This window comes from Octopus bimaculoides, chromosome 6 (assembly GCF_046866305.1).
Source record: "Octopus bimaculoides isolate indiv1 chromosome 6, ASM4686630v1, whole genome shotgun sequence".
NCBI classification, from domain to species: domain Eukaryota; kingdom Metazoa; phylum Mollusca; class Cephalopoda; order Octopoda; family Octopodidae; genus Octopus; species Octopus bimaculoides.
In genome coordinates this window covers 104,423,474-104,433,176 of record NC_142933.1, presented here as the reverse complement: position 1 = coordinate 104,433,176, position 9,703 = coordinate 104,423,474, and the positions used below count along the sequence as shown (strand labels likewise).

Genomic DNA, 9,703 nt, shown 5'->3' with positions numbered 1-9,703 from the left:
ATTTATTTATTTTTTTATTTCACATATACGGATTTTCAAAACAAAAGTATTAAACATATTTTATGTTAATAATGATTCCATATCATCGTTAATTGATTGCTTTATATATAACAGTTATTAATTGAGCGAAGTAAATACGTGAAAAAAGGGAAAATGAATGCAACATAAACAAAAGTTCCAGAAAATGAAGTTTTTTAACGCCACCGCACTTTATGAATGTTGTGTTTCCATTATTGCTCGATCACAGAACCGGCCTGATAAAACCATCTCTGATAAAAATTGATTCCACCAATGAGTGAGAGGATATTTTATAGGATTTTCATTACACGATGATATCAATTTGATTGCGATTTGAATGTTACTTTTCGGAAGATCAAACAAGGTGCTAAATGTTTCATCGTGGTCTAGTAAATGACTTAGAAGCAGTTATTTCGAAGGTATATCATATTTGAATGGGAGAAAGTTACACAAAATGTCCTTTAGTTTTTAGTATGAAATGTGAACGAGCGCTAATTTTTTCACGTTCTTCTGTTTATGCATGCATGCCATGTTGTAAATATATTTTTGTATATGTATATTGCTGCAGGCTTGATAGAATATTTAACATGTTCATTCCGAGAGTGTTATATCACAGGTTCCATTCGTGTCCGCGACTTTTATGTTATTTAATCGTCAAGACTCATATTATGGGTTGTCGCATAAATTCGGTCATTTTTGTTTTGTTTTTATTTTGAATGACTATTTTCATTAACTACTTTAACAAATCCGTCAACTCTCCATCTTGCCAAATTTACACTACCTTGGCAATAGAAATCTCCGGATCTTGACTGGAAGACTTCACTTCTACCTCTACTCCGTTGTGGAGGGAAACACAGCTCCAACTGGTGAACGGTGACCGGAAAAGTTAATTGACTGAAGGCTATATAGCAGATGAATAAATGTGGCGCGGGAGAACTAAACAACCGAGTTCTTGAATAGCGTTTGTGGACAAATTAGCAACGTGGGGACGAGCGTTGTCATTTTAATGAACCACGCTTTGTCACCGGTTGGGTCATTTGGACCTTATCAATGGAATGAAGGTGACGGAGACCCTATCATGGGATCATTCTGTCTCCTTCAATAATTCATTAGTGGATTGGCTCCGATACTTGTTAATGTGTTTTTCCACTAGACCCGATTTGAAATGAACACATCAGCTGAAACCCAAAGTGTCTGTGAGTTCGAATTTCTCCTTCTTGAAGCAAAAACATTTCTTTGCATTTCAGTCAGTAATTGCGCCTTCTCCGTAAACTGTACAAACATCTCGAGCAGGTTTGGCAGCTGTGGAACCTTAAATAAAAGCGAAGAGAGAGAAGCAGGTGTTAAAAATAGTTATTTGTTTCTACTTAACACTCCATCGTCATATTTCTGAAAAGAAATAAAATTAATTCAAATTTCATAAAAGATATTTTTAGAAGGAATTAGTTACACAAAAACAAACCAAAGAGCAAACCATTATATTAAGAATATTTTTTCTAGTTAATTCATATAACATTGCAAAGAAACGAACAAATTAATTTCACCACGTTGCAAAGAGGATGACTATATCTTACACAAGTATTTAACGTTAACATTAAATGCGTTCATTTCATGGAATATGCATCGACTTACCGTATATTTTGATGATCGAACAAATAGCATAGGTTTCGATAAAGTTAGGAGTCAGCTGGAATACATGTTGCTGAAATCATTCAAGTATTGGAATATAGGTTATAGCGAATATATTTTATTTGTTAGACTAATTTCTATGTTTCGTTCATCTATTTTCTCCAACCACTATTCCTGGGAGAAATGTGAGTGAAGACTTCTGAAGCACTTCCTCCATACGGCCAAATTGGAAATAAGTCTCACTAAACTTTCCTGCTAAATTTCCAAGGATGTCCAACTGACGCTATAGATATTATCCAACAATTTCTTCTACCCTTCTCCAACGACATGGTAATTAGTGTTATTTAGTATAATCGGAAAATTGTCAAGTCGCTCTAAGATTATAGCCAGGAGTGGCTCCTATCAATTCTAATAATCATTACCATCCAATACAGAGAAGTGTGAACTAGAAATGGGGCCACAAATTTTAATGCGTGACTGAATACATCAGAATACTATGGTATGTGCTGTATCTCAAAAACAGACACGGCAGGTGAAAAAGTAATATTTTATGCAGAGAAACACTCTAGATAACACCCAGAAAACATTCTACTGTCATAGGTATCAATATATGTTTTGGACAGTACCATTGTAATTGATTGGAACTCTACTTCCATTCGCTGTTCACCATGCGTGAAGACTTATTGCTGGTTGGCAGATACCTGTCCTGATCAGGAAGTAGTTTTGTTCTCTGAGGTTATAAACAAAAGCAGCGGTTCGAAAGTGCTTCTAGCAGATGAAAAACAAAGATGTCGAAGCATCGACTTTTCAGAGTGCATTGTGCTACTGAATAGATTGTGTTTTGGTAACTCATTCGTCATAGAAGCGAAGTTATTTTTCTCTATCGATACACGCCACTGATGAGCATATTAATATCAGTATCTACTGGACCATATTAAAAATGAATTTTCAAGACATTATTTTGAATCTGTCGCTTTACCGTACATAGGGAAGTTTATTAGAAACTTAAATGTGGTAATCGAAAAGGAATGTTAAACGTTGTGTTCTGTGTTTCCGTATAAATCTAAGACAAATATTAGGTATAAATCAGTAAAATTATGTTGACTATCGCTGTCGTTCAATAAGTACTTTACGTGGCTTTGGGTTTTTCATGTTGTAATATTTGCATATGCAGTTATACGAACAATCTTGAAATGCGATTTTAAATATGCTACAACTAATTCTGGGCAAACTTTACTTTAGGTGAACAGTATTTTTGTGTCATTAATGGAAGCAATCGCAGAAATATTTTCATTGAAAATTTTGTCTGGTTGCTCATATAAGATGTAAAGAACAATCCGTAGGTATGTTCGACTTATCATTCTGCTTGGCACTCCAACGTCTTATCTCTGAGAAGGGGTAAAATTTATTCATATTTCAAAAACAGTAAAGAAAAGTTATAAAGGCCAAAAGGCACCCCGAAAAAGATAAAAAGAAAACACTACATTAACAATATCGACTAACATAGTTTCCCATGAAAATCACTGGCTTTCTGCCCAAGGTAGAAATTATTATTATTAATGCGGTTGTTGCTGTTACTACTACTAATGCTGTTTTTGTTAATTTGGAAGAAGAGAGAAAACTGTATTAGAGATATGTGTTGCACTCACGCATATATAAAAGCTGAATGTGACGACGCTGAAATGGCAAAATACAATACGATTCCAGATAAATAGGATATTGAATTGAAATTACTCTACATCGTACTTCATATTCCTGCCACATTCTCGCCCGCGTTCTTATCTATATTTTTTGTGGTTGTTGATATAACGTTTTACAACAAAATGGTGAACGGGCAGAATCGTTTGCCCGCTAGCATTTCGGTCGTATTTAATTCTGAGTTCCAATTCGACTTTGCCTTTTATACTCTCGGGGAACGATGAAATAGTACCACTTACACACTGGGGTGTATTTAATTCACGTACCCCTTCCCCTCTTTTCAAGCCTTGTACCTGTATTCCCCAAGGTCGTTTTTTAACTTTCATATTTTAGGGATCAAAAAAATGAATACCAGTAAAGTACTATGGTGGATATAATAAAATTGCCTGCTTCCCGCAAAATTGTTGGAGCTGTAACAAGATTAGAGAGATATATTGCTTGGCGACTTCCCTTTGTTATAAACAGGGTTGTATTTCCTTCTTTACTTCATTGTTCCTTTTTTTATTTTCAATTGTTCTGTTTAGTACACAAAAGAAATTTTACATTCTTTCTCAGAAGCACGTGCAATATTCGAGAACAAATATTGACGTCACAACTAATATTTGTTTGTTATTTCTTTCAACATAGAATTTCTTCTTGACATACCATACTTCGTGACAACCAATTCAATATCAATCAGCGGGGCAAGTTTCCTCTTCAACTAAATGTTTGTTATTCTGCTATTTACTCCATTTCCTCTTTTTGTTAAAATTGCTTTTATTGTTCTTCAATTTCACGGGGATTTTCAAAGCGACATATTTGTTTGTTATTCAATGTTAAGAAATAGATCAGTATTTTCCTTGTTTAGAACCTCCTTTCGGTGGATCATGGGGAAAAAATACATAAAAGTGTGCAAGTATAAAAAGGATGTTCACTGTTGTTGACTATATTAACGGGTAACAAACACGCTTAAGATTAACAAGTTCCAAATTGTTTAATGGAAACCTTGCACAATGGAAGCCACAGTTGGTAATGACGTTCAGGTATACCAAAAGCACTTAAGTCTCCAGCTTGTTTACAACATAATGAGAATGTCTTATGCACAATACCCAGAGCTATCTTTGCAGGCAATCTGCTAATGTATATATATATATATTAACAAATATGAAACACACATTGTATGTCTGATGTACATGGAATAAGCAGCACAATTTTTAACTGTGTCCATGTATGTTTTTATGTCAAGACCTCAGTCGCTGTAAATTCTTAGATTCTCATCTTACAAAAGCTCTGCAGTCTAATGTTTTGATGTTGACATGTAAATAAGGAATCGGCTATGGTAATTTTTATTGCTGAAAATGACATGGAGCTTATTATATACTGTTTTTGTAGCCTATATGCCAAAATAATGAGAATATCTTATACACAAACCCTAGTGCTGGACATCTATCCTTTTAGGCAATCTGCTTATATATATATATATATATATATATATATATAGTGTTCTCGTAGTGATTCTGTTTCACATGAGGAGACTGATGGTGTTAGCTTCGATCAAATTCTTGCAATATAGATTAAAATATGGCATACGATGCACTAAAAGCAGCATATGATATAGTTCTACATTTAAGATATGACGAATTATGTACATTATTTACATTTAACGGATATGTGTCCTCATCTTGTTTGCTGTTAACACAACGTTTCGCCTAATATAACCTCCAGCCTTCATCAGGTGTCTTTGGGGGAAATTTCAAACGTGGGGTCTCATTCCTAAGGTATTTTTCGATTTTATTATTATTATTATTATTATTATTATTATTATTATTATTATTATTATTATTATTATTATTATTATTATTCATGTCACTGTTGGAATCGAACTCGGAATCTTGGGGTTAGTAGCCCGCACTCTTAACCATTATGGTTAAAGAAAAAAACCCATGGGCATATGGCGTGGTGGTTAAGAGCACGGGCTACTTACCACAAGATTCCGAGTTCGATTCCAGACAGTGAGCTGATCATTATTATTAATGATGATGATAATAATAATAATAATAATAATAATAATAATAATAATAATAATAATAATAATAATAATAATAATAATAACATCGAAAACTACCTTAGGAAGGAGAACCCAGGTTCGAAATTTCACCAAGACACCTGATGAAGCCTGGAGGCTCTATCAGTCGGAACGTTGTGTTAACAACAAACAAAACGAGGACAAATATCCGTCAAATGTAAATAATGTAAATAATGCAGCATATGATATATTTCACATTCAAAATTAAAACGATGAAAGAAGTATTTAAGAATAAGTAATCCAATCCACATATTATTTGCCCAAGATATTCGAACAAAGGTCGGACTCTTATATGTATGTTTCCGCCAAGAAATGCCATTTGATCAACTGCTGGTGTTCATCTAAATTTTAAAATGTTAACGCTCTGTCACTCTATGAACAGCATTTCAGAAGTGAATGCTTTAAAAATAACTTCTATGTTAGCCTGTTATACGATCATCCACGTTTTCCAGCAGTTTACTGCTTCAATGTTTGACGGAATACGAAGCCACAACATGGGCAGCTTACATATGCGATAAGTTGTCGGATTTTGCCGAAAATCAGTAAATGCAATTAGAATATGTCGACAGTGATTGTTTGGGGAATTAAATTGGTTGGTTTGGATTGGTTCTTAATGCGTGCTTTATAACAAATATCCAGAGATAACCATATGCATGTGCGCTTCTAGGAATTAAGTGATTTACCCTATACGTTCAAAACAACATTTTGAAAACGGCTAATAAACCTAGATTCGGAGCGGTCACTTCCACATGTATGCAGCAGAAACTTTTAAAGTAATATGAGCGTCCATACATGCTGGTTATTCACAGTTAAGTAACTTTTGCATCCGCTTGCTTAGTCTTTAAAGTGTAATGGTTGTGCAAGCTAAATTACCCTTATAAGTAATTATGCCAAGTTAAATACATGGTTTGTCAAAGGTATTCTTTCCCTTTTGTTGCTCTACGCTCTGAGTTCTGAACCATTTCTATCGAACATAATGTTCTTGAGTAGTATCATTCTATTTTTTTTTTCGTTTTTATAGTGTTATGAAAGCACTTTAGTTTTCTCTAGTCATCATTCACATATCTGATACCTCAGCTTCTTCTTCCTTCGTTTATTTGAAGAGGAAAGCAATTGTTTTTCTATTGATACATAAGCGGTTATGACTCTATGTAACCCGTTTCCCTTTAAGTTAGTAGTATAAATAACCATCGCACTACAGTATATAAATATAATAGTTTTATAGCTACACGTTGATTCTGCTCCAATCTAACGGTTATAAATATAATTCTGAACCGGCATCTACATATTACACTTCAATATCTTCATTGTTTCTTATTTACATACCTAGAATTGCTAATTGAATTATCTTTAGTTTCAGAAAATTATTAATTATAACTTATTACTAGAAGAGTTAGACAATGATTATTACATTTTCATTCTTCTTTTATGTGTATATGTTCGATTTTTTTTTTGTTAACACCGTTATAAGTATTCATTAAATCTGTCCGTATTAATCTTATTAATCTTTTCATTGGTTCCTGTATGTAGGACTTTGTCTAGTTCATTATTTCCAAAGTATACAGAATTCAGTCTTTGGTAAAATTATCTGATGGAGCAGCATGCAATATAACAGCATTCATATAGAAACAACGACCAATCTTCTTTATATATCATTTATATCCGAATTGAAGTATCACGTGTACTTTCTTGTTCCTCCTTTATAAGCTGCATCTCGATGTATCCTCATTAAATTTAAGACAATTGAATGCCTTCCATTCTCATCGGCAACTCGATTTGATCTCGTCTGATATACATTTTTCTTCGCTTTGTCACCAGCAGTTTTTTCAGGAGTATATATATTTCTGATGAGAATATTTATTTGGCTGACAGTTTCTAAGGGGTTATCTATAGTCTTAATTCTTATTTTAGGTTAGTATTTTCATCTGGCCCTCTTTTGCTTTCTTTGGTGGGTTCTGCATATTTTTCATTTCATTTCTATGACTTAAAACCGACACACGTTAACAGACACACCTGGTTACATTGTTTTACAAACTTAACCGAACTCCGAACAATTAACTCTACCATCCCAAATCTTCTAAATAGTGTTCAAATGATATGTACAATAATTAAACCTAGTTACATACCTGTTGGCTAAGTAACCCTTTCACCAAATAACATTGTTTAGTGAACCCTGAAAAGCAATCTCCAGACTGGAGCTTACACACCAAAATAGACCTCAATACAGCGTGATACACGCTTGACTGCACTTAAAACAATGTCACAACTTTCTTGATATTTATATTTTCTTTTGGTCAACTTTAGTTTCGTTTATGGAATTGCACGTGGTTTGTGTGTTGTGAGTGATTGCTCGATGCCTTTTTTTGTATCTAGTTATTTTTGTCATGTATTTTAAAAGTTTGAGTCTTTTCTTCAGTTGGCCAAACGGTTAAGGTCTTGCATTCACTCTTACGAAAGGTGGTTTCAATTATCCGACCAGCACGTCAGTTCAGTGTTCTTGCTCTATTTCACTCAGTTGTGAAAGAGATCCAGCAAAAGCTACGAATTTAATCATGCGCAGGACCGACCACCTGCTCCTCGAGGAAGACTGTTGTGACCTCAGTCACTGATACGCTTTGCAAACAGGATTAAACTCAGTATTAAAAGTCCTAAGGATCATGACAGGCCCAAGTCTACGTAAACATATTTATTGTTCGACTTTTGAGAACATATTATAGATTATTATGTATGCCTGTTATTCGCTATTTGAACGACGGTTATAGATTTTCCAGTTTTGTTCTGCTTTATCAATAAAAGGCTGATGTATTTATTTATATATCGATTGTTTATGTTGAATATATCGTTGATTTGTAACTGTTAAAAAAGATCTTAATTTATATTTTACTAGTTCATCATTTTCTTTCAGTTTTGCGTTTAGAATACAAGAAGAGACGGAGTACCCTCTATTCATAAATAACCCTTGACAAAACTCTCCAATGAATCTAATTATTTTAATTTCTTTCGTATTATGATCGTATTAAGCATACTCTATGGAATTCTCTATAGCTCTTGGAGAAGATTCATCCAGATTTTGATTTATTATTTACAACTTATGATGTTTCAATTATGTTACTTTCATTTTAAACTAGGTCTTAATCCATCACTTCGCTACCGGTATAAAATATTTGTTAATCATACAAGTACCTTTTTTTAATAGTAGACCGTAATCTATCTATCTATCTTTCCTCCCCCCACACCCACACACTCATACTCTAATTCTCTCTCAACCGCAGCAACTTTTTCTCCTCCCTTCTTCCAAAAATACAATATGACGTGTATTTTGATTCCTCTTCCTTTCCTTCCCTCTAATAGATGTTGTGACGGACAGATAGATGGATTTCCGCTTCTCGTTTATAATATACGATTAGCACATTTAATTTGCATGTAAGAATGTTACATTTTTTATTTCTACATTATTTACTCACGCATTATTTACTTGAAATAAATATAGCTGTACTTACCCCGATCCCTATGTTGTCATATTCTTCTATTGAATGTTCAATCTCCAATACTTTGATAAGGTTACATTCGGCCTGTGTGATATTTGTGAATATATTTCAGTCTTTTCTCCAGACGAAGACCATAACAGCATTGCCGCCAGATTTATGTTGATGTAGAATGGGCCAGTCTTTAAGGCTCTGAGCTGACACACTCATTTCTACTTAGCGACCTGTTTTCAGGCTCTCTACGTTCAGAGTTCACATACGACCGATGTCATATTTTCCTGTTAATCTTTTCGGTGTCCATGCCACATGTACCTCTCAAGTATTAGGGTCAATATATTCGATAAACCCCTTCTCCGCACTTTTCCGGATTTGTGCCTACAGTACAAAGGATTATTATAATTTTTTTCTGTCGCTGTGGAGGTCTTTATTTTTATACAGTGGTATTAGTGATAGTGGCGTGTGATATTCCGTTCTGTTTCTCATTGTATCTATCATATCCTTTTTGGAAATATTACCATTTGTCTTTGAGAAATAAGAACTAAACTTCATTCATCATTTTAATTAATATACGCAAATTATTTTAAAGCTTTTGCTTTAAAATAACACATGCAATTTATTTTAAAGATTTGCTTAGCTGTGTTTCTGAATTTTTCACTAACACAAAAATATAGAATACAATTGACAGTGTAGTTTATGCATGAAATGAAGTCGACAATCAAGAAATTGTGTTCTGAGAGAATGTTTGAATCCTCTTTAACGTTAGCAGCAATGGACACAGGAAACGTGGTGAGTAAAAATATGGTATTTA

At 33.8% G+C, this 9,703-nt stretch overlaps 2 long non-coding RNA genes across 2 annotated transcripts in view; one reads left to right on the top strand and one right to left on the bottom strand.

Annotated features, from left to right (window-relative positions):
* The window catches only part of LOC106883191 (uncharacterized), a 26,000-nt gene extending 24,694 nt beyond the window's left edge, over positions 1-1,306 (top strand). The window contains exon 6 of the long non-coding RNA XR_016242377.1: positions 115-1,306. This is a non-coding gene — a long non-coding RNA (uncharacterized LOC106883191). The remainder of the gene's footprint in view (positions 1-114) is intronic.
* LOC149135354 (uncharacterized) lies at positions 1,203-9,475 on the bottom strand. The gene is made up of 3 exons (XR_016242378.1): positions 8,911-9,475; positions 1,651-1,720; positions 1,203-1,329 (listed from the first exon to the last, which is right to left on the bottom strand). It is a non-coding gene; the product is annotated as an uncharacterized LOC149135354 (long non-coding RNA).
* Between the last annotated feature and the right edge of the window lie 228 nt (positions 9,476-9,703).